Genomic DNA, 16,058 nt, shown 5'->3' on the forward strand with positions numbered 1-16,058 from the left:
CACTGACCAATTAAGACTTTTGAATGATTTTTATAAACGCATTTTGTTATCACGAATGGGAACAGACAATTGAAAAGGCTAAATAATTGAAGTGTATTTATCTAATATTGGGTTGATAAAAAATATTTTGAAATGGGCATTGACCAAATAATTTTATACGGTACATCACTGAATTTGTGTATGAGTCCTGTGTACACATGTACAGTTATAATAAAACATTTTTTTATTTAATGTTTTATCATTTTCTTTCAAATAACGATAATTTTTCTAATCGAAATATCGTATTCTGTTTTGTTTTTATTTTTTAATTTAAATAACAGGAAGAACACTGGTTAAAAATTTCGAAATTTCATTTTAACTAATTCATTAATTTAAATAATTTCTAATTAAATAATTTAATAAAATTAATTTTTTAAAAATTCATTTTGAGAATTTCTGATAACTTTTCATGTTTTTCTGTTCACAAATTTTCCCTATTTCTGAAAGTATTGGCACTTTTTTTACCCTTTCAAAATGGCGCCTCTGACTTAATGACCATCGAACTATTTTTTTTCAATAGCGAACAAAATTTGACATATTTCTCGAAAAGATTCTAAGTAACGGCACTATTGATTGCCTAAACAATGTTTAAAATGTTCAACCGTTTTGTACTCTGTTGATCAAGTTTTGACTTTTTATGATAGATATTAAATGAAATTATTGATTTTAAACTTTTTTCATAACATGTAAAACTGATTGCAGTTTATTGAATTTATGGAGTATATTTATTTTTTGGATTAAGGCGGGTTTGACAGCATCGATGCATGCTAGTTATCTTTAGACTTTAATTTGTTTTTTTCCCCTACCTCTAACATTTTCTATTGAACCACACGTTGTTTCTTGCATCTTTTGATCTTTGTTAACTTCAATATGTATTATTATTAGGGCTTTAAAATGGAGTCTGCGTCTTATATGGTTTAATCTTCCTTAGATAAGTACGAATTTCGCAACCAAGAGGCTTCTAATGATCTTTTTTCCAGTTTTCCTTTTTGCATTTGCTCCAAGCTCAGTTTAGAAGCAGCATTAAGTTTTCCACAAGGTCGCTTTTTCACTATTAAATTCAACATAAAAATGCTTTGTGTTTGGCGCCGAACAATCACATCTGGCTTTTTTTCCCCATTGATTGTTGTACTTTCATTTTCAGTCATGTATTGGAAATGTAGAAGAATGTTAAACAAAATCAATGGAAACTCTTGACTAAATTTCCGAGGTTAAATATTTTCTCTGAAATACGTTTATTTTAATAAAAACAATATTTTCAGAAAAACTTAATAATTTTTTGCGTGCTATTGTACTTGACAGGCTAGAAGTCTAATTATATTCATTTTAATCATGTTCCATTTTTTGTCATTCTATAAACACTGATCTTTAAGAGAGCGAGATTATCTTCTCTGAAAGTAAGAAAATTAAGATTAAGTATTCATGATTTCACTTTAAGATAGCTACAAAAATTTTAATAATGTGTTTACAAAAGAAAAATTTTGACATTTTTAAGTTTAGGAAACCGGAGATAATTAAATATTAAATTCTTTATTAAAAAAATAGCTTTTTGCTTTTTTTTGAAAAATAAAAGCTAAGAAAAACTACGAAGCATTACGGAACACAATCCAGGAAATTTGAAGTATGATTTTTTCATTCATGAATTTAATTCATAGATTAAGAAAATAAGTATGCAGTTATGAATTAAAAATAAATTCTTTGATCTATAGTTTCCTTAAATCGTTTGTTATTTCATACATTTATAATTGATTTATAAATTCTTATTTATTGTTACCAAACACTTCGTTTTAAATATTTTTTGAATTATAAAAATAGTTTTAAATTACTAATTTTAATGTATTGTACTTTATTAAAAATATGTGCAATTTGAATACTTTTTTTAACTTAATTATCAAATTTAACATAACGTTAATTTCATATGAATAAAAGTAATTCCACTGTTTACTGTGTAATTAATTTTTTTTCCAAAGAAACTAGAAATCCTGGACTTCAGAAATAAAATTTCATGCCTAAAATTTTCATCGAAAGTAAAGTTATTATAAAAGGATATTTATAATGAAATATTGAAACAGAGAAAAAAATTAGCTTTGGTAGCCCAGTGGTTAGAAGATTGGACTCCGGTTCGAAAGGGCCAGGGTTCGATCCTCGTGACTCTGCTAAGACCCACCGAGTATATACAATATACGAGCTCGTAAAATCAGTGGAATCCGAAGTCTCATTGTTGGTCGCTGAGCAGAGCCATGGGTTCTGGGATCCGGAAAAAATCTCTTTCCCCTTCAGATATACTTCAAAATTGTGTAAGTGGACTCACGAATAAGTGGTGCTGCCATCTATACGAAGGATTTTAAGCTCAGTCATACGTTCACCCCTGTGCTGCTCGTTTGTCAAGTGAAAGGAGCACCCCCTGATCTAATTCGCAAAGGCGTGCTAGGCTTGTCCAAGTGTAATAAGAAACAATGAGAACAGAAGTGAACAAAAAGTAATTTTTGCTATTGTGGAATATAAATATCCTAGTCTTGCAAGATTAATCTTGGAATTAAATATTTTAGTTTTGCGAGATTACAATTTGAAAACTAAATTACTTAATAGTTACCGTACATAATTTTTAGAGGATATTTTAATTTTAACGTAACCAGGCTTTTGTAACTAAAAAATGACATCTAGAAATCAACAAAATAATATGTTTAGATTGTACAAGGACCAGCTATTAAAGATATCCAGGAATTAAAGAAAAATTCAAATTCCTCGTGAGAAACAATAAATTTTAACTGTACAATTCAACTTCTTTTGTAGGAAAATATACCTTGTTTTAGAAATGACTTTTACTTACAGAGAAAGGAGTTTTCCACTCTAATGGCAAATCAAGTAAAATGAAATTTTTTTTGTCGAAATAGCAATACTCTTTCTCAATTGATTTCAGCGCCAGGCTTAACTATTATTAAACTAACTATTATTACTATTATTAAACTATTACTATTATTAACTTAACTATTATTAAGAGCTTAACTATTATTAAGAGCTTAACTATTATTAAGGGTTATAAGTTTATAGCTTTATTTTACCTTTTCAACTTTATTCTTAGTCAAGTTCAATGTAACCATTTGGTTAGTTGTTTTATATTAAATCATTGAATTCTTAGATGATTTAAAGATCCTCTTTAAACATTTATTGTCTTAATTAAGACGAAAGTACAAATACGATTTATTTTAAATAATTTACGTTTCGCATAATTGTTTTTTGTTCTGAAATATATTTTTTTTACTGAATAAAATATATATTTATAATATTGGCATGCATGCACCATTAATCTTTTTAAATTAATCGGAAAATTTATATGGAAATGCGTTATTGCTTATGCTTACTACTTAGACACTTTTCTATAAATTATTAATGAGCAGTGCTTTTTTTTTGTTTTTTGTAGAATTTATCATATGAAAAAATGAAATAAACAATACATTAAATTAGCTGTGGTAAAGGGTTTACTTAAAAAAGTGTAAACAGAAAAGTAATAAATAATTCTTTCCGCATTTTCTCATCTCAATGATGCACTATATTGTATTTAAAGTAAAGCGTTTTATTAATTAAACACATTTACGGAATTTTCAAGAAATTTTATGCAATTTTCGATTTACCAAATTTTCAAGAACGGAAAAGAAACATTTTTCTGACCACCCTAGTATACTGAGAAGAATGTATATTCAAAACTACCAGAATATGACCAAATTTACAGTGTTTCTGGATTTATGGAAAAATCCAAAAGCACGGTAATTTTTACCGAAGAACTTTGGTGAACGCTTTAGTAAATTTAACAGTAAAATAGGGTTCTATAATATGTGATAAAATTTGGTATATGGGGTTAAATATGATTATTTTATAATGATAGTTTTAACTTACAACATGCCATAAAAACTAGTTATTCGGTTACATTTACCTTTCAGTTTTACTGAAGTCGTGATAAAAAGAATTATAATTATGAAAATCAGAATTTATTGTACAGAATTTATTGTTACCATATGAATGGAAAAATTGTCTATTGAATGGTTTAAAAACCGTATATTTTGGTTTTTATTACCAGAATTATATATTTTTTTTTAATCAAAAATGAGATTACTATGCAGTAATCTATAAGAATACGGTAATTCTATAAGAATTTTTTCTTCGTGTGTGTGCTTTGTTTAATTCTTTATAACTGCGGCTGTTTCTTTTTAAGAAAAAATAAATAAAAAAACTCATGATAAACCAGGAAGAAAAATCTTTAAAGATAACTTTACTAGGTACTATTATTAAAACCTTTTTTCAAGGAAAAAAAAACGTTTGAACGTGAAGAAAGTTTAAGTTTCTTTTAAAATTTAAAAAAACATAATTGTTAAAACATTTAAAATATTAATGTAATTAAGTTCTTTTACTACACGTAGATATTAATAAATATCTACGTGTAGTAAAAAGGTTTTCAGTTTAATCATCATCATTGATAGAGCGACAGCCCAGGGTAGACAAGCATCAGTTTTCCTCAAAATAACTTTTCATTAAACTACTGTGGTATTGCACTTTATAAATGAAATCTGCTGGCTAGATGTATCCCTCGATTTGTTGCCACTGGCAATATTTAAGCCGTAATGATCTCTGATATTAAAACTCTAGCTTCGTAAGGCACACATTAAATCTAATTTAGCATAAATTTTAGATAAAGCTTCTCTTTGATAGGTGAGAAGTAACATTTAATACTTTTTTATGGATAGAAATTATGCCCAGGATAAAGATTAATATTTTTCGAACCATATATTTAGCGAAGACAACAAGACAAGTCTCTAATTTTTTTTTTTTTTTGTCATTCATTGAAAGAAACTATTTAAAATTATTGTTAATGTTTATTATGATGGATTAATGATAGCCATGACTCAAATTTTACAGGAGTAATAATGATAAATAATCATTAAGTTATTACAGGAGAACATTGCTGATTATCATAATTTTGGACTATCAGGAGCTGACCACCAGCAATAGCATTATGTTAAATGATACTGAAGTTAGTTAATATTAATTTTGATGGGATGAACTTTTAAAAGCATGTTTTACTTAATCTAATAACGTAAAACTACCAGGAAGGGAAATAAATAATGATAAATAAAAAAAATTGGATATGTTTTCGCTTATTTAATTGTGTAGGTACGCGGTTTTAAATTTCGTGCACGAACAAATTTTTTTTAAAACCTGCAATCACATGTAAGCATTTATTAGATGATTAAAAGGTATTATTAATGACATTCAATAGTAAATGTTGTTCGTAAGCAAAAATACCTTTTGATCTGTTAATTTCTGAGAAAAGTTAAATTATTTTCAAAAATAGAAATCTATCATCACCGTTAAATAAAATGATCATGCAAAATTACAAATTATGATATACAGTTTCAAGCTTCTTCTCAAAAAAATGCATTGCAATTAATTTTGTAGTTTAGAATTGCTTTTTTGGAATGTATGACGAAAAAAAAGGAACAAGAACGTTGCATTATATACTATATAATTGACAAAAATATATCGAAAAATGAAGAATATTTAAAATGTGTTTTATGAAATACTTTATGTTTAAATTGTTTTTTAGTTCAAGAAAAATATTCTAGGCAAATTGGTGTTTCGTGCTATTTTAAAATTTGGACGAAATGTAATTTTCTGAATAATATTTTCTTCAAAATAATTAGTAAAATATGTTCTGTGGCGTGTTTGTTATAAACTTAAATTTGTATTTCCTCACTTCGTTATAATTCAAGGCAAGATTAATTATGAAATTATGCTTAAAGGAAGATTACCCCATTAAAAAGAGGAACCGTTTCATTGCTTTTATTTTGATTCTTTAGAAATATTCTGACGATATACGCCACTAAATTTTTTTTATACATATAATTATTATAATTATACTTTTATATATTATTTTTGTTCTCTAATTGAACGAACATAATTCATTTCTTAAGTAACGTTTAACCAGTTCACGTAAAAGGGAAAAAAGAATATATTTATTTCAAATTGTTCATTTTTCATTATACACATAAATCTTTAAATAAGGTTTAAATGCAAGCATTACATTTTACAAAACTAAATTTGCAGGCTTTAGATGGAAATTACAAGTAAATGTATTCCAAAAATTAAAATGTCAGTTAAAAACTTTTACAATATTAAAAAAAACATCTGTTTTTATCCGTAATATTTCAGAAATTATGAACTTTTAAAAATTGTAATAAGATAAAAGAAAAAGTTTTGTTTTATTAAAATATAATATCTTAAATATTAATAAATTATTTTTATTTTAATTTAGATTTATTTCAATAGTTTTAAAAACATTTTAGTAATCTGATTGAGCATTAAAAGAATTAAGATACTTTAGGGAAAAACAATGATTTAATTTTTGCATCAAATTTGTGGAAAATAAAATCAATAAGAATAAAGTTATTAACTGTTTTATTCAAATAATAATTTTTAATTTATTTGAATTTTTTATTGGTATACTTTTTTTGGGATTATCGTTGTAATAAAGTACATATTTGTAACTTATTTCCTTAAAAAAACATTCATGTAAAGAAAATAACATATTTTCAATATGTTTCATCAGATTACCTGGATAAACTAAAACATAAATTAAAAAAAAATTCTTAAATATCAGAAACTGTCTGAATAAGTAAAAGCATTTTATTAAAGTAAAAAAGTAAAGTAAAAGTATTGACAAACTTAACAAGATAAATCTTTACTTTCAAATCGAGACTGCTATTTTTTAAACGATAAAAAGTTCTTCAAGATTATTTTAATGACCTTTTTTCATCTAAGAAGTGTTTTAAGTTTTACGAAAATCGAATTTAATTAAAAAGAAAAATTGTCTCTTTATTTTCAATTGTTCTAATGCTCCTTAGGGAAAAAATTCATTTAATAATCCATGAAAACTGACATTAGGTTCTTTAACATTAAATTTGAATTTATTCGGAAGATAAATTTATTTAAGAAGTTCTGTTTTTTAATTTTAATGCTTAGGAACTTTTTAAAAATACAAAGTTTCATTTAGTTAGTTTTATTCTTATTATTTCATTCATTTTGAGTTAGTCTTATTTTCTTTTCTTGGTTTGTAAGACAAAGTTCGGGGTTAAGTATTGGAATTTTAAAAGTTATTCCTTTTTCTTAGTTACTTGATAATTTTATTGAAAAAAAAATGTATCTTAACATCAAAATGGTGGCAACTTCTAAACACCCTGATGGTGTAGTTATACACTATAGATAACTGTTAATTCTTGGTGTTGGTGGTGTAATAAAACCCGGTATGATAAAACACTAAGAATGTGTTTTACACATCTGGACGTAAAGTAGCTTTTTTTATTATTTTTGTTATTTAGTAGCACCAAAATTTAAAATAACAGTAAATATAATATTCATAAAAGACAATAAAGTTATTTTTAAGGTACTATTAACAGGATGCACTCACACGCTACTTCTTAATATATAAATTAGAAAATTTAACATGTACAGCACAGGCAGAATATTAAAGCTAATCCGAATTAGGCTTAAAAGAACAGAAACGGATCGAAATTATTCATTACAACATCATCCAATACAGTTCATAAATATTTAAAAATTAAGATATATTTCACCTTATTACAAAAATAAAAACATACATGTATATTTTAGCGCGAAATGTTTGTTTCTGAAGATATATAGCAGTGGAGAATACAACAATAACCCCACGCCATTCTTTGTACTCGATGTACTACAGTTTACCGATGATATCCCAAGTGCATCAGCATAGGTGCTTTCGAAAACGAAAATAATTCACTTGTGGTGTGAATACGCGCTTACCTGGTGTAATCTTTTCCCTTTATAAGTGTTTAGATTTAAATTACACCCTTTTAATAGTGTTTGAAAGATCGATTTATGTTAACTTGAAATAAAGTGTACCTTCACACAATTTTTTGGGTTGTTCAACATTATATTGGGAGAGATAGTACGCAATAGTTTATTACAATGTAAATGAATTATGATGCCTTTTTATGTTCATTTTACTCAATATTTTGGCATAATTCATAATTATAATAATTCATCTAAAAAGAGAGAAAGAATTCAGAAATAGACTTTTAAATATCAATAACTACGATATTTATCGTTAACACTTCGGTAAATCAACATCTCTTGTTTATTCTATAGGCCTAAAACTAGCTGGCAATGTATGGAACGATTCATATCTTACGCATTTGCATCTATACAAATATATGATTCGTCCGATTCGTTTCGAATATCACGTGGCACGTGATTTTAAACGAGGGCCTCACTCATAGCCTGCTCTTTGTAGTTGTTTGGGAGTGTCATATACTTGCATTTCATACTTTACCTGTTGTATCTTTACTCCAGTGCCATCTACCGTAACTTTTTTGTAACCAGTCAGAGTAGCAATAAACAAGCTGTCGTAAGGTTGTAATGGTGCTCTCTATCTTGTCGTATTCCTATGCATTTACCAGATTTAGAAAAATAACTAAATTTAGGTCTCACCAGCGATAATACAGTCCACCCTAATTAGAAATGAAGATTCATGGATAAATTACCCCCCTTTTGTTACCCCGCATCAACAACATTACCAGTAACATGTATATATCCTTATCAGGACCTTTTTTTTCCTACTTTGCCTAAAAAGAATCGGTCATTCTATGGAATACCTAAGTATTATATACAATGCCTAGGGAAAGTGTTGATGCGTTAGCGGAGTAGCACAGTAGTGAGTGAAAGTGTTAACTCACATAAAGAAACTTGAAGATTTAAACATTTCTTTATTTCATACAGTACCATCTCGATACAGCGTACAACTGAAGATATTAAGCATAAATACATCTTAACAATAATGTTGGTACGTCACCGGAAACAACAACACAGTGACGTGACAAAATAATAAGTCGACTGATTCCATGCCTACAACAATGCATGCATTATATACAGATTCCATAATTATATGCACGGATGACGTCACTTACGTTATCTGAAAAGAAAATGTCTGTTGCCACCACACGACCGAAACTTAATTCTGTTAACTTGATGTATTCAGAGGAGTAACAAACTACTCCAACATACGGCCCCACGGTCGTGTGATCTATATCAGAGAAAAATATGTTATTCACAACTTCTTTAAATTTATTACCCATTAATGGTTTTGTTAGGAAATCTGCTAAGTTATTCTTAGAATGAATAAAAGCTAATTCTACTAGATTTTCTTCAATAAGTTGTCGAATAAATTTATATCGAATATCTATATGTTTTGTCTTAAAGTTTTCACAATTATTTCTAGAGAAATGTATAGCAGCCTGATTATCACAAAACACTTTTGGTACAATTTTGTCAGGCAGAATACTAAGTTCATTAATTACTCTAGAAAACCAAACTGTTTCTTTCATACTTTCACATAAGGCAACAAATTCAGATTCCATTGAGCTAAGGACAATACATTTTTGTTTACTTGAACGCCAACTAAAAACTACTTCTCCAAATTTTACTAAATATCCACTAGTTGAATGGCGATTACTCAGACTACAGCCCCAATTAGCATCAGAAAAACAAATTAAATTTAAATTATTAGCTTTACTTAAATTAATTTTGTAATCCTTAGTGTTAAATACATAATTCATTAAATCAACCACGATTTTCCAATGTTTGAACGTATAACCATTTGAAAATTGAGACATCAAATTTACTGAAAAACTAATATCAGGTCTCGTACGATCAGCTAAAAAGGTTAAACAGCCGATTAATGTTCGATATGGAAATCGTTTCATTAAGTCGTTTTCAACAATATCACTTTCATTTATTTTTTCAGGAAGTTTACATCCGAGTTTTATCGGAAGACTAACATTAGACTTTGGAAGTTCTTTAAACTTTATCCTTAATTTCTCATTCCGATAAATTACCATACAAGTATGCAGACTTTACATCGACTTGATAATGACACCAGTTTAACATTGATACTAATAAAATAAATAACAATTTAATAATTGAAAAGTTAACAACAGGAGAAAATGTTTCTCCATAATCAATACCTGCTCTTTGTTTAAATCCCAAAGCAACAAGTCTAGCTTTATATTTCTTAGGTTTATTATTTTCATCACGTTTAACAGTGTAAACCCATTTAGTGCCTATCACTTTAGTGTTTTTAGGAAGATCTACTAACTCCCACACTTTGCGTTTTTCAATCATTTTGAGTTCTTCACTCATAGCAAAATCCCATTTTTCTCTATCTTTGCAAATTTGTGTATCCTCAAAAGTTTTGGGAAATTCAGAAAAATGACACTCGTATTCGAAATCCTCATTTGAATTTAAATCTTCCTCACTACTTGAACTTTTAGTTACGTTATTAGGATGTTTACTTTTTGCTTTAAATGAAAATTTCTCAGGTTCAAAAGAGAGTTTGTTTTTCTCACAATACTTTTTAACATCATTTAAAGATCTAAGTCTTAGTTTATTTGATGGAGGATAATAAAATACATCTATTCTTTTACTTTTAGTTCGTGGACATTCTTTCCTTTCCCACTTTTCGATATCAATAGGACTTAATTTATCTAACGCAGTTTTATCATTACTATATTCATTATTAAAGTTATCTAGCTCGTTTCTCAAATTTAGGTTGAATTTAACATATTCAAATGATTTATTTTTCCCAAATAAAGTTTCTACACCCTTTTTGGTTTCATCAATACTAACATGAATTGTTTCAATTACTCTCTTATCATTCGGAATAAAAATTCTGTACCCTTTGGTTCGTACAGCATATCCTACAACAATTCCAAGTTTAGCTCTAGGTTGAAGTTTATTTCGATTAATTTTGGGAATATGTACATAAGCTAGTGATCCAAAAATTTTAAAGTGTCTTACTGAAGGTTTAAAACCTGACCATATTTCAATTGGACTTAAATGATTAGTTAGTTTATGCTCGCATCTGTTTTTGGTATGCACTAAAGCTAACAAAGCTTCCCCCCAAAATTTGGGTTGTAACCCACTATCATGTAACATTGCTCTTACCGCGTCCATTGCACTTCTATTAAACTTTTCTGCTATCCCGTTCATTTCTGGAGTATAAACATTAGTCCTTTCGATTCTAATTCCGAGATTGCTTAAGAACTTTTCAAATTCTTTATGGCAAAACTCTAGCCCGTTATCAGTTCTGACACATTTTAACTTAAGATTAGTTTCCCTTTCACACTTAGCTAAATATTTCTTAAAACATTCGAAAACTTCGGTTTTACTTTTTATAACATATACATCAACTTTACGAGAAAAATCATCAATACAAGATAAGAAATATTTGTTACCACCTAAAGAGTTTACGGGAGAAGGTCCCCATAAATCACAATGCACTCTTTCTAAACAAGTTTTAGTAGTTCTATGATAAATACGATTTCGTTTTAAAGATACCCTAGTTGATTTGGCAATTTTACAACTAGTACAATTTTCGTTTTTACTTTTACTTAAGTTTTCTATGCCTTTTACTACATTATTTTTACTCATACTTCGAATTAATGGCATATTCACATGACAGAATCGTCTGTGTACAATATCTAAATTTAAAGTTGAAATTAAAGCTATATTCTTACTATCAATACTTTCGTTAAGTTTATCTTTAAATTTTGTTGGATATCCATTCAAAACATATAATTTATCTTTTCTGTTTACAGTGAACATATAATTATCAAATTTATCACAAATTACCATTTTATTGCGGCCCCATTCCACATAGTTACCAGCAATATCAATTTTCGCTCCACTAATCAAATTACGCCTCATGTTGGGCACATATAGAACATTTTTTAAAGTAATTTCCACCTTACCTTTAATGTCCAATATAGTAAAGTCAATGTCTCCAACACCAGTGGCAATTGTTGAGCTATTTGTGTCACCAACTAGAACCTCTGTCGGTGTAATCTCTTTATACCAGGAGAACCATTCTCTTTCTTTACAGATGTGAGATGTTGCTGCAGTATCTACTAAAAATTCTCCTATGAATTGATTAGTATTAGACGATTCCACACACATAGATTCAAAATTTTCATTCAGGCTTGAATAGTCTTTTTCACATAAAAAAGCTTTCTTTCGACGTTGCACATTCACTTTCTTGTAGCATTTATCCTCAGTGTGACCCAATTTTTCACAGAACTTGCATACTACAGAACGACGAGGATTTGTTACTTCGATTTTCTTGTTAGGGCCCAGACTGCTTCCACTGAAAATTTTCTTATTCTCTGCTTGTCTTTTATTATCACCCTTTCGAACTTTAGTTGAATAAGCATCATTCACAAACGTAATTTTATTTTCGTCTTTTTGTTTCAGTTCAATCCTTCCAGATTCCGTAATTAGTTGCTTAGTAATTGAATCGATCGTAAATTCTTCATCTTTTACTCTGTAAAGAATCTGTATCAAATTATCATATTCAGAAGGCAGATATCTTATCAGCTGAAAACACACTAATATTGGAGGCAATTTAAATCCAGCATCCTCAATTTGTTTATTCTTCTCCAACATTCTTTTGCTATATATTCCGATCGTTTCTTCGTCGGGTGAAAATCTTGTGCTAAAGAAATCATCGACTAAACCAGCCAGACGAGCTCTCGACGTAGGTTCAAAGTTTACTTTCAGCGTTTCCCAAGCTGTCTTCCCGTCTTCAGTATCAGCAATCAGGGATTGGTATTTCCGCTCGATTCCCATGTAGATTGTCGTGTAGGCTCGTTGTTTTCGTAGAAGATAGGCCAATTTGTCTCTCTCAGCTGCTGTATCATCAAGTGGTATTTCTTTTCCAGTTATAAAGTCCCAACATCCTTTTTCCATTAGCAAAACTTTCATATCAATTTTCCAGCTTCCATAATTAAAATCTCCGAGCTTTGGAAAGGCAAAAACTGTTCCATCAGTAGACTCAGTCATATTGAAAATTGAAGACTTATTTCCACTCGTTATTAGTCTATTTATTCGATATTCCAGACTAAAGGCTTGCGGGTTCGAAGGCCCATAACCAACTGTTGATGCGTTAGCGGAGTAGCACAGTAGTGAGTGAAAGTGTTAACTCACATAAAGAAACTTGAAGATTTAAACATTTCTTTATTTCATACAGTACCATCTCGATACAGCGTACAACTGAAGATATTAAGCATAAATACATCTTAACAATAATGTTGGTACGTCACCGGAAACAACAACACAGTGACGTGACATAGTGAAGAGACAAAATAATAAGTCGACTGATTCCATGCCTACAACAATGCATGCATTATATACAGATTCCATAATTATATGCACGGATGACGTCACTTACGTTATCTGAAAAGAAAATGTCTGTTGCCACCACACGACCGAAACTTAATTCTGTTAACTTGATGTATTCAGAGGAGTAACAAACCACTCCAACAGAAAGTATATTATAATCTCACATTTCATATTTACTAATAATGCCCGGCATTAGTATAATGCCTAGTACTTACCCGAAAACGTCTTTCCTTATTCACAATGCCTAGGTATTTGATAGATGGGATGTTTCATACTTTGTCTATAACATATATATTATGTTTTTATTAGCCAGAAAAATAACATGATGTATTTCATGCGTTGATCTGGAATTTTGGGCGAGCTTCTGCATCATCAAAAACAAATATTCTATTGTTACTGCCAGACAATATTTTTCAAATATTTAGCAATTTATTTTCCTTTTCTGTCAATTTAATGTACGATTAACTGTATATTTATCTATCTGGTGTGACGAAACATCTATGGGATTAAATTATCTATCTCTGTTTAACCATCTCTGCCATTTATCCTACAGACAAAAGTGTACCATTGTGACACCGAAACTTGCGTAATGATGTCTAAACTGACGTCACTTCATTTACCTGTACACTGGCAATTTATCAATGATCATTCAAGTTACAGATAGCAACCAATAGGAACACGTTTCTATTGAGATTGAAATATGAATCGTCCAATAAGAATAGTGCAAATGACGATTGATGTATTCCACTCAAATGATATAGTTCAGCCTCTGGCTTAGACTTAGAGGTTTTAATAAAAATTTTAACACTTCGGATTTTAAATGTTCTTTTTTAAAGAAATTTAATTTAATCTTTTTGTTCTTTAATTTAATTTAGAAATTTAATAACTTTAACTTTTTGATATGATCTGATGTTTTTAAAATTTTGCGATACTTTTTATTGATACTCATTAGAAGCAGATAACTGAGAACAGCCATATTACTGCTGAGAGTTAATAAACAAAGAATATTAAGATTTCAAAGGCTGTCCTCTGTAAAAAGTAATAAAATCGGTAAAAGTATTTTTAACCAGTAAAATTCCTTCAAAAAAGTTGCGATCCCCTGTAAATGTAATATATAACGTTTTTTAATTTGCATATTTCGATAAGAAAATTGATTAAAAATCTCATTTAGAGAAACTGTCGGAGAGAAATTCCAATTTTAGATATGAAATCAGCGAAACGAAAGTCTCTGACATCTGTTAAAACATTTCATGCAGCAGAAAAAAATGTGTCATCCAATCATATTTTTCCAAATGAAAGGCTTAAAGCAAAAAGTGGTATTCCTCTAAAAGTGATATTTTACGATATTACCTTATAAGACAATATTTTATGATAAACATATTTAAAACTGTATATCAACCACTTTGCAATAATGGAACATTACGTAAGATCAATTTACTTTTATAATAAGGTTTATGTAGGATTGTATTCAGACAAAACAGGCTAGTAAAATACTGAATACAAAATTTTAGTAAGATTTTAGTAAGAATTACCTTTCTAATAAAACTAATTCATTTTTTGGGTGAAAAATATTTAATGAGTTTTTATGCTAAACAAAAATTTGACAGGACTTTGAAACAAAGAATTTTGGAAATATTTGCAACTGAGAAAATTGGGTTTCAATTGAATCTAAAAAGAATCGAGAGTTAAGTCTGTGATACCAAATCTGAGATAAAAAAAAAACATTTTTGTATCTTATAATTGAATATTTTTTAATATTTTTATGCAACTATCTATTTATCCCCAAGAAACAAAAAATCATAGCTTAGTTATTATAAGGGTTGGGGAGAATAGCAAACAGGGGGCAAAGGCCCCTAGTGTAAAATGAATTTGAAGCCTGTTAATACGTTTTCTTGTATTTCGAGAAAAAGTAACACATTTCCTAATTGATGAAAGAGAATACAGAAATTCTTGAACTTCATGTTAAAGACGACAATAATTTAATGTGACAATTCGAGTCCACGCACTCGAATAGCAGCATTAAATTAAAAAAAATATTATTTCTTTGACACTTTGTTTCATTTTATTATCATAATGGTATTCCATATCAAACTTTTGTTTCTGTCATCAATTTATTAGATTCAATTCTGATTTTGACGGAGATTTGAATTATTCATAACGAAGTGCGTATTGTTTGTACAGCACATTTTGAAAACTCCAAATATTCTTGTGTGAGCACTCTAGAGTCCCATAAATAAATATGACATGCAGAACATGTAAGTTTCAAATATTCTTAAAATTGCATTTCGTTTATGATTTTTCCCAGAAATATTTCGTTCTATATATTTTTTATACTAACTATACCCCTGAGAAGAAAGCTGATCTAATAGAAAATCTAAAAATTACATTTTAAGAAAAAAAAGCGCAACAAAGTTTATTGTAAATAGAAGTAAATCCTCAAACTTGGCAACTTTCTTTTCAAAAAAAGGTTGTAAGTCAATTTTTATGATCGTTCTGTGGCAGAAAAATTTAAGAAATGATGGCAACATGACTATTTCATTTTCTTGTTTTGTGTATAAAAATTGAGAAAGCTTAGTGATTTTTTTCCACTATTTTTATATTTATTTCTATATAGAGTTTTATATTATTTTTATTCGAAGAAATTTTTTCCTTTTATTTATTTAATAGGATTTATGTACAGGAATAAAAATCTTTTATATTTGAGAATTTTAGCTTGATATATTTAAAAGTAATAATTTTCTTACCAAATTTCTAATTTA

At 28.5% G+C, this 16,058-nt stretch overlaps 2 protein-coding genes across 3 annotated transcripts in view; one reads left to right on the top strand and one right to left on the bottom strand.

Annotated features, from left to right (window-relative positions):
* Positions 1-16,058, top strand: part of LOC107439363 (uncharacterized) — a 603,558-nt gene that overhangs the window by 48,412 nt on the left and 539,088 nt on the right. The window lies entirely within an intron of this gene.
* Positions 1-16,058, bottom strand: part of LOC107436757 (uncharacterized) — a 103,321-nt gene that overhangs the window by 28,860 nt on the left and 58,403 nt on the right. The window lies entirely within an intron of this gene.

This window comes from Parasteatoda tepidariorum, chromosome 7, assembly GCF_982258835.1.
Source record: "Parasteatoda tepidariorum strain Cologne lab strain chromosome 7, Ptep-v5.0, whole genome shotgun sequence".
Classification (NCBI taxonomy): domain Eukaryota; kingdom Metazoa; phylum Arthropoda; class Arachnida; order Araneae; family Theridiidae; genus Parasteatoda; species Parasteatoda tepidariorum.